The sequence below is a fragment of the Euleptes europaea genome, chromosome 3 (genome assembly GCF_029931775.1).
Source record: "Euleptes europaea isolate rEulEur1 chromosome 3, rEulEur1.hap1, whole genome shotgun sequence".
NCBI lineage: Eukaryota > Metazoa > Chordata > Lepidosauria > Squamata > Sphaerodactylidae > Euleptes > Euleptes europaea.
The window spans coordinates 55,904,462-55,929,552 of record NC_079314.1 but is presented as its reverse complement, the minus strand read 5'-3'; the positions used below and the strand labels follow the sequence as shown (position 1 = coordinate 55,929,552).

Here is a 25,091-nt window from a genome sequence, read left to right as displayed (position 1 = left end):
AAGTGATCATTTTCTGATCACTATTGGCTGGAGATCAGATGTCATAGCAGGAGATCTCCAGCTATTACCTGGAGGTTGGAACCCTATCTTTGAATTTTCTACGGACCAACACAACTGCTTAACATGTCTCCATGACTGGATGCATGAAATCTTAGAGGAATGATGTGTTCTTCCTCTGGTGTTCTAAAGAGTCATGTATTAGAACTGGAGGGGGCATCTCTACTGCCCATCTTATTTGACCTGTCCCATATTACTGGACAGGCTATAAAGATTACAAAATGCCTTGAAAAACAATTTATTCCCTGACAAACAACATAAAAGAAAAAAATATATTTCCAGCTTGCAGACCTTCTCCCCACACTTTTTGGAAACATCTACTTGATTCTTTTACAGGTAAAAACATTTGACTTGCAGCTTACATAGTTTTTGACTTTAGAACAAAAAGGGATCATTCTACAAAAAAGTTAAGTGAGAATCCATTTTTTAAAAACCAGATATCCTCTTCCTTTCTTTACATATGAAGAGCAGAGTCTTGTAAATGCATGAAGATCCCCCCCCCGATTATTTGTCCCCACTTCCACTTTCCTGGGTTGCAGCATGCCAAATGGGAATCCCTTCACTGATGTATCACCATGAAAGTGTCTGTTTCTTCCTCTGGGCATGAAATAAGGCTTGGAACACAGAGATCACAGAGGAGTCTGTATTTTCTTGGATTGATGGCTGCTTTGATTCACAACACCATCTTCCATTGAATTCACCCTCCTCCCAAGCCCAAAGCCTTGCTGTAGTTTGGATCCATGTAACTTGCTAGAGGAGGAATTGAGGATAGCTGTAGGCACTCAGACTGGAACTCAAGCAAGCAGCAAGTGCTCGGGTTGCCAACCTCCAGGTGGGGCTAGAAGTCTCCCAGAATTACAACTGATATCCAGACTACAGAGATCACTCCCCCTGGAGAAAACAGCTATTTTGGAGGATAGACGCTATGGCATTATGCCCCCCTAATGTCCCTCCCCTCCCCAAACACCATTCTCCCCAGGTTCCATCCCCCAAACCTCCAGCAATTCCCAACCTGGAGTTGGCAACCATAGTGAACACACACACACTTTCCCAGCATGTGGCTGCCTGGCACTCAGGGGAAGTGTGGCTTTTTTGCTTTACACATGTGGAAGGGAACGGAATCTGGGGGAGCCCCCCCTCCACAGGTACAGACAGTGATCCCCCCCAACCTGAGCCCAACTAAAAGAGACTATGAAACTGTGGCCAGCACCAATTGCCATTTAACAGTGATTTTACATTGCCATGAGGCCCTGATCCTGTGCAGGCCTATGACACAGAGATCTTTCCCTCCACCCCAAGCATTTTGAAGGGCCAAATATCTGCACACACACCCACTGTAAAATGGCCATAAGTCCACTTGTGAAAGGCAGAATGCTGAGGCTGCTCCTGCCACCCACCCCCTCTGTTTCCAACCACCTTTAAACAGTTCCCCCCCCCCAGCCAAAAATAAAGCCTAAGAAAGGACCTACTTGATGTACTGCTGCAGGCGACGGAGGAGGATTCAAGAATCAATGGCTGGCACAAGCTAGAGAGCTAAGGCACAGAATGGACTAGCATCATGTGCTGAATGCATGGGAGCAACTGCGTGCAAGAAGCAAACTGTGAAGGGAAAGTGGGGGAAGGAAGTGGGGAGAGGGAGACCCCCTCCTTGATTTGTTGAAGGCACAATCAGAAGTGGCTACCAGCAGCTCTCATTGGTCAGCAAATGACCGACTAAGCCTAGTTTTAACACCAGGCCTTTTCAAATCCATGTGGTCTTTTGAGTTCCAGAGCTTTGGGACTATTACTTTCAATGGGGAATTACTTTCAATGAGGATCTGGGGCTGCTGTTTATAAAGATAATGGCACCAACTTTGCACAGAATGTACTCCTCCCTCTAAAGACCTCCAAAGATTCACGTGAATTGGACCAAGGGATTCCATTTTACAGACCCCCAAAGTAGATGCCTCTCAGCATAGACAACATTTTTTTTTGACCTTTCTGCTGAAAACTTTGCCTTTGCAATGCTTCCTTGCTGTGGTCTGTTTCACAAAGTGAGGAAGGAGATCAACAGCTTTTCCATTATTTCCTATAGGGAGTTTTTTTTTGGGGGGGGGGGTTGGAGTGGCTGTTTTTCAATCAAACGACACCAAAAATTGCAGGGGAGTGAAAACTGCCTGATCTCCGAAGACAACCCAAATTTCAAGCAAATTTGACCAAGAGTTCCAATCTATTGATCCTCAAACAAGGTGCCCCAGCCATCCTACTTGGAGAGGGGAAAGGAGCCCTACCCCACAAATGAAGGAACAAAGGAGTAGCAGTTCTCTGCAGTTTGACTCAAATGGTGATTGGTTAGGAACACTCTGTTCTCCTCCCTTGCAAGGATCTGATTGTAAGGGAGAATGCCACTTCCCAGGAAATCAGTGGAATCAAAGAAAAATATGAGCACATGCTACATTGCTGGTAAGCACCAGAACATGGTGGGGGCAGTGATTGTTTCAGGGAAGGAGGTTTAGTTATACCAACAACCACAGCTTTGCATTAACATTCCAGCAAATCATTCCAAGAAATCATCATTTATTAGTTGCCTTTCTTCATTGTGGAACTCAAGGCTGCTTACAATATTAATAAAACATTATAAAAACACAATTAAAACAACTATTATAAAACCCATAGAAGTCACAGTTTTAAAACTCCACTTAGAACTGCCAATAATAAAAGCTAAATCAATCAAAATGCAGTCCTAAATAAAACTGTCTTCAACTGCCTCCTAAAAATCGACAATGAAGGGGCCAGGAACACCTCCCCAGGGAGGTTGTTCCATAATTGTGGGCTGCCACGGAAAAGGTTCTCTCTCACGTAACACCAAACGAATGTCTTTAACTGGTGGGACAGTCAGGAGAACATTTTCCTGCAATCTTAAATTTCTAGACAAGAATGTATGGGGGTAGATGGCCCTTCAGGGTTGCCAAGTCCCTCTTCACCACCGGCAGGAGGTTTCTGGGGCGGAGCCTGAGGAGGGTGGGGTTTGGGGAGAGGAGGGACTTCAATGCCATAGAATCCAATTGCCAAAGCGGCCATTTTCTCCAGGCAAACTGATCTCTATCACCTGGAGATCAGTTGTAATAGCAGGAGATCTCCAGCTAGTATCTGGAGGTTGGCAACCCTATATAGGGCTTTAAAGAACAAAATCAACACCTTGAATTGGGCTTTGACTTTCTCTGTTATGCAATTTGTTATGATGTTGCACGAGTAAAACTAATGTCAGCTTTAATCCATCACAAAAGACCCCGTTGTAAAATGTTGATTTAGTTCTTGTGCAAGCAAAATAATCCATTGATTTAAATTGGCACTTTGGGTGAATAATTACCTTACAACGGAGCTTGTAGCTTTCAGAATGTATTCCATGTAGCATAAATTTGAGTAGGCTATCTCTCCCCACCATAAGCTATGATAACAATTTGGTGTGAATTGGTTTTTTAATCACATCGAAGCTATTTGAGAGGTAGTGAAGTTGCCCAGAGTTTGGTTGCAGGATATGTTTCAATCCAAAGTAGATTTTTTAAAAAAAATATCAGTTCTTCAACAGAGATAACAATATATTGTCGAAGGCTTTCACGGTCAGAGTTCATTGGTTCTTGTAGGTTATCCGGGCTGTGTGACCGTGGTCTTGGTAAAGAAAGAAAATACCAAGACCACGGTCACACAGCCTGGATAACCTACAAGAACCAGAGATAACAATGTTGACATCCCAACAGAAAGCTCAGGCAGATATTTGAATGTATAGTATATAAGAAAACATGAAGCTACCTAATAATGAGTCAGACCATTGGTTCATCTAACTTGGTATTTTCTGTTTAAAATGATGGCTGGTGTGCAAGGTCTCAGCCTGAAGCCTTTCCCATGCATGCTGCCAAAAGACCTGGTAATGATACCAGGTTTTGAACTTGATGCCCTATGTATCAAGTTCAATCCCTGATTTCTATTAAAGCTTATTTCCATTAAATAAACAATATTTTACAGGCAGAGGCCAGGTTTTAGTTACTGGCTACATTCACAGGACACCACAAACAGCTGTTTATTTATGATGGGCATGAACATAGCTTCTTGCTCATGTACTCCCCAATTCTTCACCTGCACATGGAGTACAATTGAAGGATCCCTGGTTTTGGGAGCCTTTGTGAAATGTCAATTTGATGTGATATCCAAATGAAAGTGACTCAGCAAACTAGACTTTGTTTCCTCCCCATGTCAGGATTCTAAAGCACAATTTGATGTGGATACAAACTGTTAATGTTATTATGACCAGTGCACAGTTCGGCATATCACTGAAATCAGTGGTTTTAAGTTCACTGAACTCTATCTGCAACGGATTATGACAACTGAGTTTTTTAAAATCTTGGCCACATTTCTCTTTGCTTCATCACTTATCTCCATTAGAACATCCTTTTAATCTCAAAATCCTTTCCCATTCCAATCTTTATGCTATATAAATTATCTCCTAAAATGTCACTTCCGTAGTTTCTTCTGGAAAAGCAAGGAAGGGGCTAATTATCTATAACAACTCAATACAATTACCAGGCCATTTTAAACACCCATATAATCCTTTTTATGATAGCCCAAGGCCTTTTCTGTTCTGTCTTGTAGTATCTTGAATTAGGAGTGATAGGTGGTATTTTCAGTCCATTTTAGATAGCTGAACAGTACATTTCTGTGCTGTCAGTTATACTAAATATTAATAAAATTATCACACTTGGCCTATATAGTTATTAATTAGGAGCCCTTATTAATGTCACAAACATACTGAACAAACCATGGTTGGTTCATGAGAAGAACTAACTGGAAGTGCTTGATACCACATGCTCCTCTTTCGTTCTTTGTACACTGTAGGTCTAACCTTTTCCCTTGTGAAGAAAATGGCATATCTTTGAAAGGGAAAGGGCTAGTGACTTACTTTTTCTTAGAATTCAGAGTATAGATGCTGTTGCACCTATTAGTACAACAGCATATCAATATACTAGTGGTGATTTTTTAACTGCAAAAATTCTGGTGGTCCAGGAGGGGAGATGGCCAATTCTGGGGGACTAGTGTAGGGAATCTATGAGGACACCTGCCTTGTGGAAGCCCCATTGTTGCTGCACTTTATCTACAGATGCACCAGCAATGGGGTAACCACAAAATCCTGTGCTTGTGTGAAAGACAACTTAGTTTGATTGCTCCAGGGCCATATTCACTTCTCAGTTCTCTACTGTTGGCCAGCCTCTCCATATTGTAGTAAACAGTGGGTTGGCAGGGCAGGTTCACATGGAAAACATGGCAAGCAAGAGGATTAAGCACCCCCTCTCATTTGCTGCTTTGCAACTAAAAATGCCCCCCCTCTCTAGCAACTGCTCTCTTATGCACTTATGCCTTTTTATGCTCTCTTATACCCTTTCAGACAAATTAGTGTGGCAGAGAAATATGATCAACAAAGGAGATGTCTTTGCAGCAACTTGTGAATCAGCTGTACGGTCTAAAGTAGAAAACTGGAAATATAAACATACACTGAATATTAAGACAGCAGCCATGGATAGCAGCTAACCAGAAGCTTAAAAGACCTCCCATTTTGCTGGCTGGAGGAAAAAAGGAGACGGTCATGAAGCACCTTGAAGACACAGTATATGCCGCAGTCCTATTGCCCTGGTAGGGAACTCAGACCCGATGCTGAACTCATGATAGTACCATCATGATACTAATGGGGATACTGTGTCTTTATAAATAATCAATTGTTCTCATTAACATGAACACTCATATTTCTAATGCACCTAAATGAAGAAGATGAAAGCAAATCTGTACAACAAAGCTTGGCTTTGAAGTGATCCACCCACATCAGAACATGTACATCTCCTGCAACTTCTATCGTATTCTGAGTACCAGACAATTAAAAAACAGCAACCTAAAAATCCCTTCCATAAAACAACCAGTCAAGTTATTTTACACCAATGGCATCTAATATTCTGATGCAACAGAACTATCCATGATTATGCATAATAGTTTAAAAGCAAACTTTTAAATTAACCAGAATGCAGAGGGGAAGTAAAGGTGGGGAAACGTCCTAGTGATCTACAAAGGCTGAAGGCACCTAAATTATTGGTCCCTGTTGCCTAATTTTAGTGCCTCTGTGAACTTCAAGGCAGTGGCTTATATAATAAATTGGGTAGCCTATTTGCTTGTTTAGCGGATTAGCATTCATGGTATTAATGAATATATCAAAATTAAATACTATGTATAACATGTATTACGTTGATATTCAATATACATTGTAAAGAAATGGGCTTCTTCTCCCTTGAGGTTTACAGGGAACCTTTTAACCATTTTTTCCCTTGGGAAGGAGGGAGGCAGGAGGCATAGGAAATGCTTCCTGCCCCACCTGAGCAACCTTTTTAGAAATGCAGATGGAGGTATCAGGAGACAAAGAAGTGGGTCAACCCCCCTCTTCTCCAAGCAGGTATCAGAGACTTGGAGTTTTAAAAATGCTAGAAGGGGCTCCAGGAAGAAAGTTTCTGGAGGTTCCAGGAAAAACTTCTTTGACCCAGGTTGACCTCGTCAGTGGGTGGAGAAAGGGAAGGATTAAAAACTGCTGAGAGCCAGGAGGGAGTTCTCTTCTTCTTCTTCTTCTTCTTCTTCTTCTTCTTCTTCTTCTTCTTCTTCTTCTTCTTCTTCTTCTTCTTCTTCTTCTTCTTCTTCTTCTTCTTCTTCTTCGCTGGGACACTCAGGGAAGACAGAGCTCATCTGAGGCCTGGAGGAGGCAGCCAATTTGACCATGTGCTGGCCCCAGGTGCTGATGAAGACTTCCAGGTAATGGAAACTAGGTATAGATTTACAATATCCTAAGCTTAAGAGCCTGTCCTATATTCCAACACCTGATAGGGCATGTATAGAGAGAAGGACAGAGGAATTGTGTTTAAGTTCTTTTGAATCCCTTGCTCAGTCTGTTGCTGTGCTAAAAGTATGCTTTGAAACGTTTTACTTTTAATACTTTTTAACATTGAATGCTGACCATAGTTCTCTGTACCACATAGACCTCCGCCAGCTTGGAACACGTTATTGTAAAACGGGGGGGGGGGCAGGAGGGAGGGAGGCTGGCAGGCAGTTGGCAAGCAGCTATTTCTCCAGTGGCAACCCCAGGCAGTATCTTGTCCCCGTGGTGCCCAGAAGTGGGGTAAGCGGGAGACATTGAGGCAAGGCCTCAGGGTTTGAAAGGAACACTGGGGGGGGGATCCTGACCCCCACCCCAGTGGGCAAGTCCTACAATGGTCAGGTGGTGGCAGCAGTTACCCGAAAATAGAAAGAGGCAACCCCTTCCAGGAGAGGTTGAGAATCCCTGGGAGAGGGGCAGGAGTGCAATAGGGCCTGAAAGTCTGAGCAGGCCCATTCCATCACGTACATAAATATGCTATGTTATATATTTACGGCAGCTGGGAGGGGCTCAGAAGAAGGGTCCCAAGACTATGGCTTGGATCCTATGAACAAGTCTTGTTTATGCAAGGGCCTATTGAAAACCATTGATCTTGAGCAAATGGACGTTTTGGCAGAACAGGAAGTGCACTCTGCAGCAGAGACTGTTTAGGGTCACTTGTTCACAGGATCCAAGCCTAGATTCAAGTCTATGTAATATCATTGCCAGGAAAAACTGGAAGGGATGTCATGTCACTCTATGAATCACTGGAAACTCTATGGTTTTTCTTAGAGTTTCTGGCGATTACTAGAGTGACATGATGCCACTTCCAATCTCCCCTGGAAGGGATGTCATGGCACACATGATGCTGGAGCCCCTCATATCCCTGCCTTCAAAGCTCTCAACCCTAATAAATACACCAACCTAAACAGGGGGCAATTAAATGATTTAGCGTCACAGAGGAGGAGATTATGAGCAAAAATACTGCCAAAATCAACTGTCACTATTTGAGTTGGTAGCTAGGAATTAATCTCACAAAATGCTGACAGCTTGTCCGCATGGTTTTAATGATGGTTGATTCCTTCCTGTTATTTATTTCAATTTATCTCATGATGTGCATGCAGTGCTACGTTTCTTAGTGGTTTCTTACAGGTAATGCCTTCAACACTTCAGAAACTTTTAGGACCATAGAGGATGAAACCACTAAACTGACCATTTAATACCAGAATGTAATATAGAATCATCATATAAAGTAGGGATGTTGCCAACTTTATGTTCAAAACCTGCAGTTTTGTTCATGGGTCCTCAGTGCCAAAATTATGGTTATCTTTTCCCAACCATAACAGTGAAATTAGATAGTAAAACTAACATTAAAATTAACACCTATTTGTCGTAAAAATTGTGTACAATATATAAATGTGGCAAAGTGCTATAAAAGATGTAAAGAAAACAGAAAAACTAGCAAAGAAATAGGTAGGATGAAGACACAACAAATAAATATGAAAACTAAAAGAACCAATAGGTTGCTTTTATACATACCTAGTAGAAAGACAATCACAGCTATCAAAAAACTCTCACCACGGGTCTTATTGAACACATTGTTCTTAATAACATTACATTATTAAGGCAGCAATTCACAGAAATCACAGCATCCCCTTTTAAAATACTCACAAGCAGATCCATTTCCTGATGCCACTTGCATGTAATGTCAAGGTATGTTATATCTGAACGCGGATGCACTCTTAATACCATAAGAACATAAGAAAGGTCCTGCTGGATCAGACCAAGGCCCATCAAGTCCAGCAGTCTGTTCACACAGTGGCCAACCAGGTGCCTCTAGGAAGCCACAAACAAGACGACTGCAGCAGCACCATCCTGCCTGTGTTCCACCGCACCCAAAATAATAGAGAGAATAGGTATACAGCATGACTAGTATCCATTCTAACTAATAGCCATGAATATCCCTCTCCTCCATGAATATGTCCACTCTCCTCTTAAAGCCCTCCAGGCTGGCAGCCATCACCACATCCTGGGGCAGGGAGTTCCACAATTTAACTATGTGTTGTGTGAAAAAATACTTCCTTTTATCTGTTTTGAATCTCTCGCCCTCCAGCTTTAGCAGATGACCCCGTGTTCTAGTATTATGGGAGAGGGAGAAAAACTTCTCCCTGTCCACTCTCTCCAAACCATGCATAATTTTATAGACCTCTATCATGTCTCCCCTTAGCCGCCTTCGTTCCAAGCTAAACAGCTCTAAGCATCTTAACCGCTCCCCATAGGACAGTTGCTCTAGTCCCCTAATCATTTTGGTTGCTCTTTTCTGCACCTTCTCAAGCTCTGTAATATCCTTTTTTAGGTGTGGTGACCAGAACTGTACACAGTATTCCAAGTGTGGTCTCACCATAGATTTGTACAAGGCCAGTATGATATCAGCAGTTTTTTTTTCTATTCCTCGTCTAATTATGGCCAGCATGGAATTTGCCTTTTATACAGCAGCGGCACACTGGGTTGACATCTTCATTGAGTTAGGCACTACCACCCCAAGATCCCTTTCTTGGTCTGTCACTGCCAGCACAGATCCCATCAGTGTATATGTGAAGTTGGGATTTTTTGTCCCAATATGCATCACTTTACACTTACTCACATTGAATCTCATTTGCCATTTTAATGCCCATTCTTCCAGTATGCAGAGATCCTTCTGGAGCTCTTCACAGTCCGATTTTGTTTTAACCACCCTAAATAATTTGGTGTCATCTGCAAACTGTTTAACCCCAACTCCAGGTCATTGATGAACAGGTTGAAAAGCACCGGTCCCAACACAGATCCCTGAGGCACCCCACTGCTCACATCCCGCCATTGTGAGAACTGACCATTGATTCCTACTCTCTGCTTTCTATTTTTCAGCCAGCTCTCAATCCATAAAAGGACTTGTGTTCTTATCCCATGACTACGAAGTTTGCTTAGCAGTCTTTGGTGGGGGACTTTGTCAAAAGCTTTTTGGAAATCCAAATACACAATATCCATAGGCTCATTCCTGTCCACATGCTTATTGACGCTTTCAAAAAACTCTAATAGGTTAGTGAGGCAGGACCTACCCTTACAGAAGCCATGTTGGGTTTTGCCCAGCAGACCTTGCCCTTCTATATGCTTGACAAGTCTATCTTTAATAATGCTTTCCACTAATTTACCCGGCACAGACGTTAAGCTAACTGGCCTGTAATTTCCTGGGTCCCCCCTGGAACCTTTTTTATAAATGTGTGTTCCATTGGCCATTCTCCAGTCCTCTGGTACAGAGGCTGATCGAAGGGACATATTCCATATCTTTGTTAGAAGTTCCGCAATTTCCCATTTGAGTTCTTGAAGAACTCTAGGATGAATACCGTCTGGTCCCTGTGACTTGTTAGTTTGCAGTTTGTCCAGACATTCTAGGACTTCCTGCATTGTTACTACTATTTGCCTCAGTTCCTTATTTTCCCCTCTCCAAAATCTCTGTTCAGGAGAAAGAATCTGCCCTGTATCTTCAACAGTGAAGACAGATGAGAAGAATTCATTTAGTTTTTCAGCAATCGCTTTATCCTCCCTTACAGTTACTTTACTCCCATTGTCATCCAATGGTCCAACCGCTTCCCTAGCTGGTTTCCTACTCCTAATATACTTAAAGAATTTCTTATTGTTTGTTTTGATGTGTTTAGCAATAAGCCCCTCAAAATCTTTTTTTGCATCTCTAATTATCTGCTTGCATTTCCTTTGTGCAAGTTTGTGTTTGCTTCTGTTCGCCTCGTTTGGCAAACCTTCCAGTCTCCGAAGGAAGACTTTTTTTCTCTAATTATTTCCTTCACCTTACCCGTTAGCCATGGTGGTGACCTCTTGGACTTATTACTACCTTTCCTGACCTTCGGTATACAAGCTAGCTGAGCCTCTAGTAATGTGGACTTGAGTAACCCCCAAGTCTTCTCAAGAGATTTAACCCTCTTAACCGTTCCTTTCAACTTCCTCTTTACCAGTTTTCTCATTTTAGAGAAGTTCCCTCTTTTAAAATCAATGGTACCAGATGCAATGTTCCTATTTTGTACTTGATTTTTTTACAATATCTGTGACTAGGCAGTTCCACCTTACACTGCAGATGAGGCCTCACATGATCGAGTGTTTCTCCATTTATGCTACAAAATTCCCTGCATGCAAAGCGGTTCTAGAGAGAAGAGTAGAATGAGCATCTTTTCTCCTGATATCTAGTTTTCTATGTCAAGTGAAGGGTTTTGTGTCCCACACTTTTCAGTAAGGAGAACTCCTACCTGCTGCTGTAAAGTCCAAGTCGATTTACCATCTCAGTGAGAACCAGGCCTTGGATAAGTCATTCTTTATGGCAATTCCAGAACGTCAGAGCAAAAGCCTATTCAGAGAGTTAAGTGGAAGGTCTGCAGGGTGGCTTATTTGGAGCACAGAGATATGCTGGGATGGGTATATTTGTCATAAGGTTTGAGGGGGGAAATCTTTCAGAGTTATAGCCAGCTGAGATGTTCATATCCTCGATGGTTTCGGTATAGAAACAAAATAAGCACATACTACAAAAAGAAGAATCCATTACCACAACAAAGTCTTAAATTGACACTCTTGGGATTGTTAGACATCCTTTTAGGGAAGAATAAAAATAGATTTCCTCTGGCTGAGTCGAATGGAGTCATGCTAAGCTCATCTCAGCCAGACAATGCTTTATGTCACCCTTATGCTAAATTCTTTTCTGCAAAGCCTCACTAACCCTTTCTTACTGCAGTATTTCATCTCCCACCCTTATTACTGCTGAATGTGAGGTTTTCTTAATGAAAAAAGTCGATTGATATTACATTTAGACCATAACATACACATACCCAATATTATCAAAATAATTGTGGTATTTTTCATGGCTTGGAGATAAATAATATCACCTGGCTAATCACATCCTGTTAAGCATCTATTAAAGGGATAGGTCATTTTTCTCCAGGCCTGTTCATAATCCCAATTTTAATACAAAATAAACAGTCTGCATAATTAAAAATGATACAATGAGGGGAAAAGGAGTGTGAAAAATCAAAAGTTTTACTTTTATAAATAATAGTGAGCCATTTTGAACATGACATCCTTCATCAGAAATAGCTGAAATATCCCAGTCTCCCTCAGGTAATTACAAAGGGGAGTAGAAGGTTTATTTTGTTCTCCTCTATCAGAAAGCTTCAGTTACAGCTCGTATTCTGATGCTGGGCTGCTTGGATTACAATTTAAGAAAACTACTGCAGGCGGAAAGCGAGGAGAGAGCAACCCAGCAGACATTAGCTGACAGGAGCATTTACCAGTCATATCTTGTCGCTGAAGAGGATTGGTTGACTGGTTTGGGAATGACTATGATGTCAATCTGTGTTAGTGCCATTTTGCTTTCTGTGCTGTTTTCACCCCCATGCTGCACCTGCTAAACACACAGTCTAACGTTATGTTTCCATGTATGGCATACAGGCAGTGAATGCTACAGCCTGGGAGGAAATTCAGCTATGTTTCCCCTCCCCCCTAGCAACATGCAGTGCTGCCACGAGTTAGGCAAATTGAGGCAGATTTTTGCTTGAAGAAGCTAGTATAAAGGGAGGCAGTGATGCAGAGTAAAGGAAGTACAGCCGATGCTATATTTGTTCCCCATCCAGCAATTTGTTCCCTATCTCTGCGGGAGCAAACAGACGTTTTACTTGTACTTACAGGCAGTACAACAAACTGGTGAAGGGGAACAAAGGGGAACAAAGGCCCTGTTTGGGGGTTTAAAGCTTACCCCACACACATTTTCCATGCAGAAATTGTAATAAACATACTGCTATTAGCCCCTGCAGGGAATTAAGAGAGACAGGCTTTTTAGTTTATTCAACTAAGGGTCAAACTGACTGGGTTGATGTTTCTGTTTTAGCAGAACATATTACTCTGTAAAGAAAGCAATAGCAAGGTGTTTGTCTATTTTTAAATGAGAACAGGGGAGACAGACCCTGAACATTGCCATCCTGCTCCTTACCACACTGCCTCTATTTCTTTTATGGTTTTTCTCTCAGCATGCCTCACTTCTAGTATTAGGACAGAGCTGGCAAAAAAATGCTTTGAGTAACTCAGTAAAGCACAGCAAGGGAAGGGAGACAGAAAAGGGTGAGTTTCATTCTTGTTCAAAAATAGATCAATCTACCCTAGGGTTGCCAGCTCCCAGTTGAGAAATACCTTGATATTTTGGGGGTGGAGCCTGAGAAGGGCAGGGTTTGGGAGAGATGGCAGGGACTTCAATTGGGTATAATGCCATAGAGCCCATCTTCCAAAGCAGCCATTTTCTTCAGGTGAACTGATCTCTGTCGCCTGGCTGCTTTGGAAGATGGGCTCTATGGCATTATCCCCGATTGAAGTCCCTCCCATCCCCAAACCCTGCCCTTCTCAGGCTCCACCCCAAAAATATCAAGGTATCAGTTATAATCCCGGGAGATCTCCAGCTAACACCTGGAGGTTAGTAATCAATAGGAAACCTATGCTGATAACAGAAAACAGCTGGGACTAATACACAGCCCGTGGGCTCAAGATCAAAGCTTAATACTCAAGATACAATAATATACACTTATATATATATATATATATATATATATATATATATATATATATATATATATATATATATATATATATATATATATATATATATATATAACACAACATAAGAAAACTAATTCGTTGACTTGTGCCCAGGGCCCCCGAATCACTGGGACCACCTCTGCCTGCATGTATGTTTTCACACAGTTTTATGGGGTGGGGAATCATAGTTTCCTCTCATATCAATTATGTACATCAGACCTAGCCATCCATGAACTTCAGAAAGAAAGAGATTTTACCCACTGTGAAAATGCAAAAGTGGCTAGGGTTGCCAACTTTTCAGCTGGTCTGTCTCTTTAAAATCAATTTGATTTGCAGCAACGATCAGGTGATGTGATTTAGCTCTGTGCCATGAAGTTTCAATTGCCCATTTCCACTCATTAAACTTCTATTAAAGGCACTGCTCTTTTTTTTCTGGCCTGCTGGCAACCTGGAAAGAAGAAGGAAAGGAAACCCTACCATTACAGCTACTGTGCAGCCGCCAAGCAGTCTGACAACTACTGGAATTGGATGGTGGTGAGGCCAGGAGACGTGAGGCTGCTGAGTAATCACATTTGTCGAACACCTAAAGTCTGCCTGCCAAACAAGTTTGCCATGACCTTTGCAGCATCTCTCATCTTATCTGTCTAATATTTGGCAGGAAAGATCCCTTGGGTGATGGGAAAAGTTCCCAAGATTTTCATCCTAAAAAGGAGTTACGCCTGTGTTTCCAATGAAAATTAAAAATTATAAATACAATGAACATAAATAATTATATCATTAAAGAAATTTTAAAAATTTAAACCAAAGAGGACTGAACGTGAAAATGAACACATTGTGAATGTTCTCATATTGCCTGACTTACCAAGGTTTCTTAAAGCCTCTTTCTATCCAAAATCTTCTGCACCCTTGATCCTCAGGCATAACACATACAATCTATTTCAAATATAGCTCGTATTCCTCCCAACTGTTTTTCAGTTTTAATTTTTATTTATTTATTTATTTATTTATTTATTTATTTATTACACTTATATCCCACCCTCCCCCTGCATAGCAGGGCTCACAGTGGCTCACAACATAAACACGATACAAGTAATTTAAAACGGTTAACAACCAGAAATATAAATATACTTAACTACATCTAGAACAACACGATGGTGCTTAATGAAAAACACAACACCTTCCCCCCCCCGATTGATATATTAATAGTCTTTACTAAGTGGCAGTGGTATCACCCCTCCTCAATTCTCACTTCTCTGATTGGTCTGCAACACCGCTATCTGATTCTTCAATTCTTTCTGTATACCAAATCTATATCGTGATATCTACACCATGTAACTGGTCTCTTAAATCATATTATACACATTCTATAATAATGAGCAAAACTCATTTAGGGAGTTATTTTAAACTTTATTACTAACTCTTATCTAGTGGAATTAAGAACCAGCTACGCGTGTTCCTCCTGAAGAACAATATTTATCTCGAAGACCAAACTACAGACGATGATTTGGCAGATTTGAAATTTAGGCAAAATACGGGTATCCACTATTAATGTGTAAAGCATGACATACAGGTGTGCATTAAAGGGACAAAGGTATACTCACACTACTCATCCCCTTAGTCTGTACCTTGGACTCTAATACTGGATCTGAGAGAAAACAACTGGGTGGGGACAATGCAAGTACCTTTGGTGCTCCTTTAAAAGCACATGCCTACTCTCACCCTACTTTACCTGTAATGCCACTCTTACCTATAGTGTAATCTCAGGTTTTAAATGGGACAATGGAGGCAATCACCTTATGCATCACATATGAAGAGGGCCACATCAATATTGACCACCAATACAAGTTGCAACACTTTAAAACACTGGCTGTTACTGCACTAGGTATTCCCAGCGATGTATCAAGAGTTTGAAAATGTTGTAAAAAACATCGCTTTAAAAGGGTTTTCGGATGCCACGGCTAAAAAATGGTTGGAAGACGACTTCACAGCTAAAGGGGCCAAACAAAGTGCGAACAGTATTTTTTATAACAGTTTCAAATTCTTAATACATCGGTGGGAATACATTGACAGTGCTAACAGAATTTTTTATAACATTTCCAAACTCTTGATACATCGATGGGAATACCTAGTGTGGTAACAGCCACAATTTTCTTTTCACAGCTACAATGGCAGTCACCCCAGGACCAGGAGTAATTTTAGCACTTTGGGGCATTAACTTTATTGGAGTGATCTGTTTGTATTGTCTCTTTGGCCTGCAAATTTAAGCTCTGTGAACTCCATTTTCCTCCATATCTCCCCCACACCTCCAGGCAGACTCATAATTCAGCTAACAACCTTGTAGGAGAATTGGGCGATGAAGCTGTCACTTCAGTGTTACCACTTTTTTTTCTTTTCAGAATCCAACTAACTTTAGATCCAAAAATCCCTAAACAATGAAAGAAGTATTTTTACCAAAAGAATGCTGTATGTTGCTACTGAATTAAAACATTTTTTGTCATTCAGTTTGAGACAGAACCTTAGCACACTTCTGTAATGTCTAATTCAAATGTCAAATACATGTTTTTGAAGGGGTGGAATTGTATGTATATGTATTTGTTCTACTACTCTGCTTTTTAGCACCTCACACAAGTACTCTGCATCTTCCGAGGGCTTGCCCCTGCTTTTTTATCATTAACTATACTTCCCTTCACAAAACCCCTTCTGCCTGTTTGCTGTTGATTGGACTGAGCTAAAAAAAAGAAAAAAAGGGACCTTGTCCCTGACAGTCAGGCAGGCACAAGACTGAATCTCTTGGGGGACATATATGAAGGACAGAATATATATTTGATATACAGAGTATAAATAGATTTCTGTACTAGATATAAAAAGCAGGTACTATGGAGTTCCCATAAAGCCATCTGAAAACTTTCGGCATCTGGTGCCTCCAATAGTTGCCTTGTGTGTGTGTAAAGTGCCGTCAAGTCGTAGCCGACTTATGGCGACCCCTTTTTGGGGGTTTTCATGGCAAGAGACTAACAGAGGTGGTTTGCCAGTGCCTTCCTCTGCACAGCAACCCTAGTATTCCTTGGTGGTCTCCCATCCAAAAACTAACCAGGGCTGACCCTGCTTAGCTTCTGAGATCTGACGAGATCAGGCTAGCCTGGGCCATCTAGGTCAGGGCAAAAGTTGCCTTATGGTTTGATAAATGTACCTCCTACTTTTCAGAGAGTGATGGAACACTTTAGCATTGTAAGGAGTCAATCAACGGTAGCCATTCACAATCCTGCAACATTTTCCAAACTATGCACTTGCTCTGTTTGGTGACACTGAAGGACTCAGTTCAGAACTCTTGACCAGAATGAAAAAAGAAAACCATAGCTATAGATTACACTGAACATTATATGATTTAGAAATAATGAGAAACCCTGTCTTGATGACCATTTCTCCAGTCTAAACCCATTGAAATAACTCCGTACAGACTTATACTGAGAGTAAACAGGGATGTAAAGCATTAATCCAAATGAACAGATCAGTCAGAACATGAACAAACAGGGAATTAAAAGGACAGGAATGGGCGGTGGCTTGGATCTTAAACTGGCATTTCATTTGTGTAACAACAGTTTCACCAGCAGAGTGGCATTTCCATTTATGGAAGACGGAAGGGTGATTTTTGCCAGTTTCTTCCTCTGGCTGTAGATGGCCACATTGCTCCCCACACTACCCATGCTGGGTCCACTGACCCGCAGGAGTACTGTTTTGGATGGCAACAACACAGCAGTGGGAGGGCAAGTTGTCATTGTGTGTGTTGCTTACAATCCAAGCCAGTGTTATTTTTTTAAAAAAAATAAGTTATTTCCAAGATAAGGTTATGATTCTCGGAAGAAAGTGTGCCAACATCATGATACATTTCTTAGCCACCTTTATTCCTTGCAAGACAAACCATTTTGAGTTAGATATTTGATGCTTTATATATATATTTTATCCCTGCCTGCCTTAATATAAATTCTTAGTTTTCTAGTAAAATCATTCATGTTTAATACGAAGGATACAGATGTACTCTTTTCTATAGAATGAACATTTTCCTCCCTAATAATACTACTGTAGTTGCATCAAGTAATATAGCAAAGTCTTATAAATGGGTCTTATGTCAGTGGAGTAAGCACATGGAAAAAACAGCATTGCAGAACATGAAATGTGTTCTTCTTTGGAACTGGCAGCAAATCATGCCAATGCTTACTTTCAAATGCAAAACCTACAGGACCAATGTATGAAAATGGAAATGAGTTGATGTTAAGAGCTATGTAGAAAAAGTGTGCAGAGCTGCAAGGATGGTAAAACTTACATCACCGACTTGGATTGTATTGACAGAAATGTTCCTGGGAATGCATTACAGGCAGGCTTTATGCATGCATTGTCCTGTGCATAAAAGCAAATTTCACTGTTTTCAGCCAGGCTTGTTCCCAGGTAAAAGTGTGCAGGATTTCAGCCTTAAAATGACAAAGGTCATTTAGACTATGTAACATATCAGTAATTAGTTGTGAACACTGCTGTGCAGCACAAATAGCACAGTATCAATACTCTATTTCATGGCATTGGCAATGAACGAGTATTTTGGGATGCAGGGTATTTGGCTGCTTATTTTAGTGACTCCAAAACTGTAGGGTGCCTCCTCCATGTATGGCATGAGGCCCAAGAGGAAAAGAGTAAAGTTCCATGAAGGCATATGATCCTGACACAAGGGGAAGTAATGGTTACTTTCTCTCCCTTGTATGATTTTAAAATATGTTAAGAGATATTCTATTATATTTTTTCTAATACAAGTGCTGGGATCAGTAACCCAATCTGCAGCATCATGATCTCTGTATGCTCAACTGTGGAACATAATATTCATGCATGATTTGGAGAAGTGTTCAAAATGTAGAGCAAGCTTAGAGGAGGTTCAAAAAGCTTGAGAGACTGTGATAGATGGATCTACAATCGGAGCAAGTCATTCATAGGAAAATATATTCTTTCGAAATAGTATACATGAAGGCAATCACTCCCAATGAAAACCTGACCAGTAGAAATGAGTTCCTGGAGTCTATGTATTACCATGTCACATTGGATAAAGCACTTACTCTTGCCACAGCACAAGTATAAAAATCACTGAAGAGCTTGTGGGTGTCACACAGTAGAAACAAATAGGCAGGGGACCCATGAGACCTCGCAGGGGAGGGGCCATTCCATTTCCCCTGCCATTGCTTCCTCCCCTCTCTCCTTTTCTCCCTCTTCTCTCAGACTCTCTCCCAACCTTTTGTTTGCTCAGCTGAATGCCAGCAGGCAATGCTGCACTTGCTATAGCCTGGCTTAAGCAGCAGTGGTGGTTCAGGCTCCTACACTGCCCCCTCCACTTATCAATCCAGGCTCATAACTCTCTCCTCTCCTCTACCACAGACTGTCCCTGCACTGCAGTAATTGTAACCTGCAGAACACAACTGTTTTCATTTCCCTCCTCTCCCCTCTGCCCATGCAGCTCCTCAGCCTCTCTTGCCTACTTCCAACTTCCTCTACAGGTGGTAAAGTCATAAGTCAATGCATTGTCTGCAAGCCTGCTGATGGGCTCGAGGTAGGCTCCCTCAACTGGAGTGGGAGGGAGAGCAGCAGGTCCTGCTCTTCCCCCCTCCTAACTTCAGTGTCACTGTAACGTCCTCTGCCTATCTGCTCAAGTGACAGCAGCTCCCCGTCCATCTCCCACACATGCTCCCCCACAAAGGCACATTTTCTGTGCAAGTCCAGACAATGCACCTCTTTTTGAGTGGATTTAACCCCCTTCCATTTCAAAAAAACTTCTCAGATTTTTCTGCAAACCTGGGGGATCCTCCAAGTTTGTCCATTCACTCCACATTGCCCTAGTTCTTGGTTTTACGTACATGCACATGGGGCCATGTTGACTATTAGATATATTGATGTCTAGTGATGTCTCTCTTTGTCACACTTTTAAGTTCTTCCTCTGTACAAATATGGTATTAAAAGTGTCAGATAAGATTTTCTAATGTTACCACTAGAGGAAATAGAGAAGAAAGCAGTGGTCCTTATTTAAATCCAATACTTCAATCCTAATCACCTTAATTCAAAAGGAAGTCCCACTGAGTTCAGTTCAACTACCAGGTATGGTGTTTAGGATTTCAGACTAAGCCCCTAATACACAATATATGTGACACGAGTCAGGTCATGGGTTCTCAATCCAGCCTGTAATCACATGTATGATTGGGGGAATTCACCTGCAGGCTTCCCCCTGTGCCATTTTTGCTGGTGAAAATGTCTGGGGGCAAGGAAGAGGCAAACAGCCCCCCCAGGCCATTTCTCCTAGCAAAATAGGAAGTGAACGAAGATCCTCCTCCCCATAACTTTTAGTAGACCAACAGTGTTGAGTCAACAGTGTGATGTGGTAGCTAAAAAAGCAAACACAATTTTGGGCTGTATCAACAGAAGTATAGTGTCCAGATCATGTAAAGTGATGGTATCACTTTACTCTGCTCTAGTTAGACCTGACCTAGAGTGTTGTGTTCAGTTTTGGGCACCACAGTTTAAGAAAGATGTAGACAAGCTGGAATGTGTCCAGAGGAGGGTAACAAAGGTGGTGAGGGGTCTGGAGACCAAGTCCTATGAGGAAAGGTTGAAGGTGCTGGGTATGTTTAGCCTGAAAAGGAGAAGACTGAGCTGTGATATGATAACCATCTTCAAATACTTAAAGGGCTGCATTATAGAAGAGGGTGCCGAGTTGTTTTCTGTTGCCCCAGAAGGTCAGACCAGAACCAATTTTTTGAGCAGTTCCTCAGTGGAACAGGCTTCATTGGGAGGTGGTAGGCTCTCCTTCTTGGAAGGTTTTTAAGCAGAGACTAGATGGCCATCTGTCAGCAATGCTGATTTTGTAAACTTAGGCAGATCATGAGAGGGAGGGCAGGAAGAGTTGCGTCAATGTTTGGATCTTGTGGCCCTTTATTATATGGCCAGGGAAAAGCTGATCACAGCTTTGGGGTCAGGAAGTAATTTTTCCTCCAGGCTAGATTTGCCAGGGATCCTGGAATATTTTTTTTGTCTTCTTCTGGGCATTAAGTAGAGGTCACTGGGGGTGTGGAGGTAGTTGTGAATTTCCTGCATTGTGCAGGGGGTTGCACTAGATGACCCTGGTGGTCTCTTCATACACTATGATTCTATGATTCTAAATTGTTATTGCTCTAATTGTCCTTTCATGTTCACAGAATTTTACATTTTAGTACAGAATTGCCATTTTAAAATCTTTCCAGCATTCTGAGGATTCCATAAAGTCTGTACATTTTCTGATCTTAGTATGCAGGGGTTTTTTGTTTTAAATGAAGAAACACAAGTAAGCTGATCATGTTGCAGCTTTAAATTGTAATAGTAGTGCATTAAATGCAGACAAACATGCACGCAAGCCCTCACAAGTGCATACAAACAATATTGATGGGAACACATTTGATGTTTGTATTGAAGTAGAAAAAAAGAAAGAAAACGTATACAAACAGGACTATATATAGCTAGCTTCATCTGAATCAAGAGTATAATATTTAAATTGCTGATGCCACAATAATTATGTTAAATTAGGGAAACTTACCTACTGTGGAATTTAGAAGTCTGTATTAGGGATGGGAAGTTATGCATTATGCATTTAGAAAGTATCAAACACAGTGACTTGCATTATCGGATAAAAGGCAGGTGGTAATTAGGAGACTCAAACCTGTGGTATCACTCCTTAAGAAATGCCTTGTTGGTATGCAATTGGATGCAGATTTTCTTCACTCTAGTTGCAAATTAATTGAATACCTTCAGGGAAGACCAGTGTACAACTTCCTTGTTCATAATCTAACCAGTAATCGTTAACAGGGGATTTCAACACTGCCTTGAATAAATGACCCAAGCTCACATTTACAGCACATATTATGCAAACAGATGGTGCCTACATTTACAAGGACTGACTATCACAAGAGAGTCTTAAAAGCTGTAAGTAACTACCTGGGAGGTACGTCGGTAGAAAGCCATGACAATGTGAGGATTCAAGAAGCCCGCAGAACCACAAAACACAATAATTACAGCAATTAAATATAGAAATGAGGAAAATACATATTTAAAACATTCAGTTAACAGAGCTGCACAATTTTGGACTAAAAAGCTGAACACAGCTCACCAAGGGTTCAAGCAATCTCCTGTTTTCACTGCTGTCTTGTACTAATAAAAACAAAGTTCTGGTGATGTTGTCAGTAAGGCTGTTAACTCTAGGTTGGTAGAGTTGGAAACTTGGGGGTGGAACCTGAGGAGGATGGGGTTTGGGGGGAGGTAGGGTTGCCAGATGGTTTAAGCAAAAATACTGGACACTCATGATAAAAAAATGTGTCAGCCCCACAAACACATGCACAGACAGACACATGATAAAAAAGAAATTCCCTGTCCCTTTAATAGAGGCTTATGTGTGGAAATGAGTGGTTGATGCTTTTAATGGCATGAAAGTAAATAACATTCCCCAACATATGAATTAGCTAAATATTTGACCACCCTCCTACAGGACCACATTGGAAAAACCACTTCTTACATCAAAGATTCAACTCACTTCATCAACAAAATCAGTCCGTTAAGACTCAATCCAAAGGATATATTAATCAGTTTTGATGTTGTATCCCTCTTTACCAAGGTTCCAGTTAAAAACACAATCTCATTGATTAACCAGATTTTTCCAGAAGATATAACAGCCTTATTTCACCATTGTTTGACAACAAGTTATTTCCTATGGGATCAAGAATTTTATGAACAGATTGATGGAGTAGCTATGGGAAGTCCACTCAGTCCAGTAATAGCAAACTTTTACATGGAATATTTTGAAAAGACAGCATTAGAATCAGCACCTTACAAACCTACAGTCTGGTTCAGGTTCGTAGATGATACATTTACCATTTGGAGCCATGGTGAAGAAAAATTAATGGACTTTCTAAACCATCTTAATAATATCCATCCAAACATTCAGTTTACCATGGAAAAGGAAATTGAGGGTAAACTCCCATTTCTTGATACCCTTGTCATCCGTAAATCAAACCTTCAGTTAGGTCACAAGGTCTACCGGAAACCAACTCACACAGATCGCTACTTACACAAAAACTCCAACCACCACCCCCGACAGAAAAGAGGAATAATCAAAACATTAATGGACCGTGCAAGACGGATCTGTGAACCACAGTTTCTCAAGGAAGAAACTAACCATCTAAATCACGCACTGCTAGCAAACGGCTACTCCAAGAATGAAATCAGAAGGGCCATTGAACCAAACAAAAATCAGAAAACTCAAGAAAAACAGTCTCCCATAGGAAAGGTATTCTTGCCATTTATTAAAGGAGTCACTGATAGGATGGAGAAACTTTTGAAAAAACATAACCTACAAACAGTGTTTAAACCCACCAAGAAAATACAACAAATGCTACGATCAGCAAAAGACAAAAGAGACCCCCTCACCTCTGCAGGAGTATATCGTATACCTTGCAGCTGTGGAGAAGTTTACATCGGGACCACAAAACGCAGCATACAAACAAGGATAAAAGAACATGAAAGATACTGCAGACTTGGCCAACCTGAGAAATCAGCAGTGGCTGAACATGGACTGACACAAACAGGACACAGGGTCTTATTCCAAGACACTGAAAGACTGGACAATTCTACCAACTATTTTGTCAGATTGCACAGAGAAGCCATTGAAATTCATAAACATCAGCACAACTTTAACAGAAAAGAGGAGAGTTTAAGAATGAATAAGGCTTGGCTTCCTGCCCTGAAAAACCTCCAGACAAAGACAACATTCGACAATAGCCATACAGATTAGTTTTGGATTACACACATTAACAGATCACTTCAGGATACAATGGTTCCATATTAACATACCATACCCTCATTAGCACATTATCTTGATACTTACAGGACAATACTTTTGCAGGACAATACTCAGCTCAAACCCAACCCCTTTCTGACTATATATTACTCTTCCTACACCCTTGACACTGAGAGACACTGTCCTTCAGTGTTACTACTCTGAAGATGCCTGCCACAGTTGCTGGCGAAACGTCAGGAAAGAAAATTCCAAGACCACGGTTACACAGCCCGGATAACCTACAAGAACCAATAAATAACATCCTGTTTAGACTCTATTAAAGGCACAGAGTATTTTTCTCCAGGCAGTTTGTAACCTAACTAGGATTTACCCAGTCCTAGCCTTACATGCTAAGCACTACTATACCACAGTTTCCCCACCCCCCATTTAATACATACTGATACATACAGGGATTTCTGGGTTTTAAATGGTAGTGCAACAGGTAGAAATACAACAGAAAAAGTAGTTTTCTTTATACTACCCTCTGAAAAGCAAAACCATTCAGTTTCTAATCATCTTATGGTCTCCAGGGCACAAATAATAAAAAATGTAAACACATCTTTAAGTGTTGCACATGTTTTGACACAGCTGCTGGTTCAAGTCAGTTTCTCTCAAACTCTTCCAGCTTGTCGTCCCCCGCCCCAGCTTTATTCAGCCTTCATGAGAAGGATGAATCAACATCTTTGCACATAGCATAAATAGAAAACTAGCATGTGAAAGAAAACTGGAGCACCTCACCTGGAATCTAGATTTTTATGTGCAGAAGGGTTTGTTTTATTTTATTTATTTACTTTATTTACACCCCAGTTTTCTCCCCAATGGGCCCCCAAAGCAGCTTACATCATTTTCTATTCCTCCATTTTATCATCACAACAACCCTGTGAGGTAGGTTAGGTTGAGAGTGTGTGACTGACCCAGTCACCCAGCAAGCTTCCATGGCAGAACGAGGATTTTAACCTGGATGTCCCAGATCCTAGCCCTACATTCTAACCACTACACCACACTAGCTCTCTCTATTTATTTCTTTTTGAATATGAGTGTTCTTTTCTAATCTGAAAGTGGTACAGTCCAGACCCAGGTTTACCAAATCTGTGAGAACTAGGCCAGAGATTCTAGTGGCACTATAAAGCCTAACAAATCTATTCTAGTGTTGTAGTTAGATATTTCTAATTTTTTTAAAAAATCTATCATTTCTAACATAGTAATTACGTTTAACATAATATACAGAACAATCCTATGTAGTTACTGCAGTCTAAATCCATTGAAATCAATGAAATAGAATGATATTGTCAGATCTCTAAAGCTAAGCAGAGTCAACCCTGGCAAGTATTTGGATGGGAGACCTCCAAGAAATACCAGGGTTGTGACCCGGAGGCAGGTAATGGTAAACCACCTCTGAATGTCTCTTGCCTTGAAAACCCCACCAGGGGTCACCATAAATCAGATGTGATTTGACGGCCAAAAAAATCGGCATAGGATTACAGATTACAGATGTAGTCTTCCAACCTATATTTTATGCAGTATAAAAGGGGCATAAGAAGAGACACGATCCATCCAAAGCTAAGCATTTTTAAATCCCCATTGTCCTGAAAAGAAAACAACATATGCTTAACT

At 41.0% G+C, this 25,091-nt stretch overlaps 1 protein-coding gene across 2 annotated transcripts in view; it reads right to left on the bottom strand.

Annotated features, from left to right (window-relative positions):
* Window positions 1-25,091, bottom strand: part of GRM8 (glutamate metabotropic receptor 8) — a 599,857-nt gene that overhangs the window by 46,545 nt on the left and 528,221 nt on the right. The gene's annotated exons all lie outside the window — the stretch shown is intronic.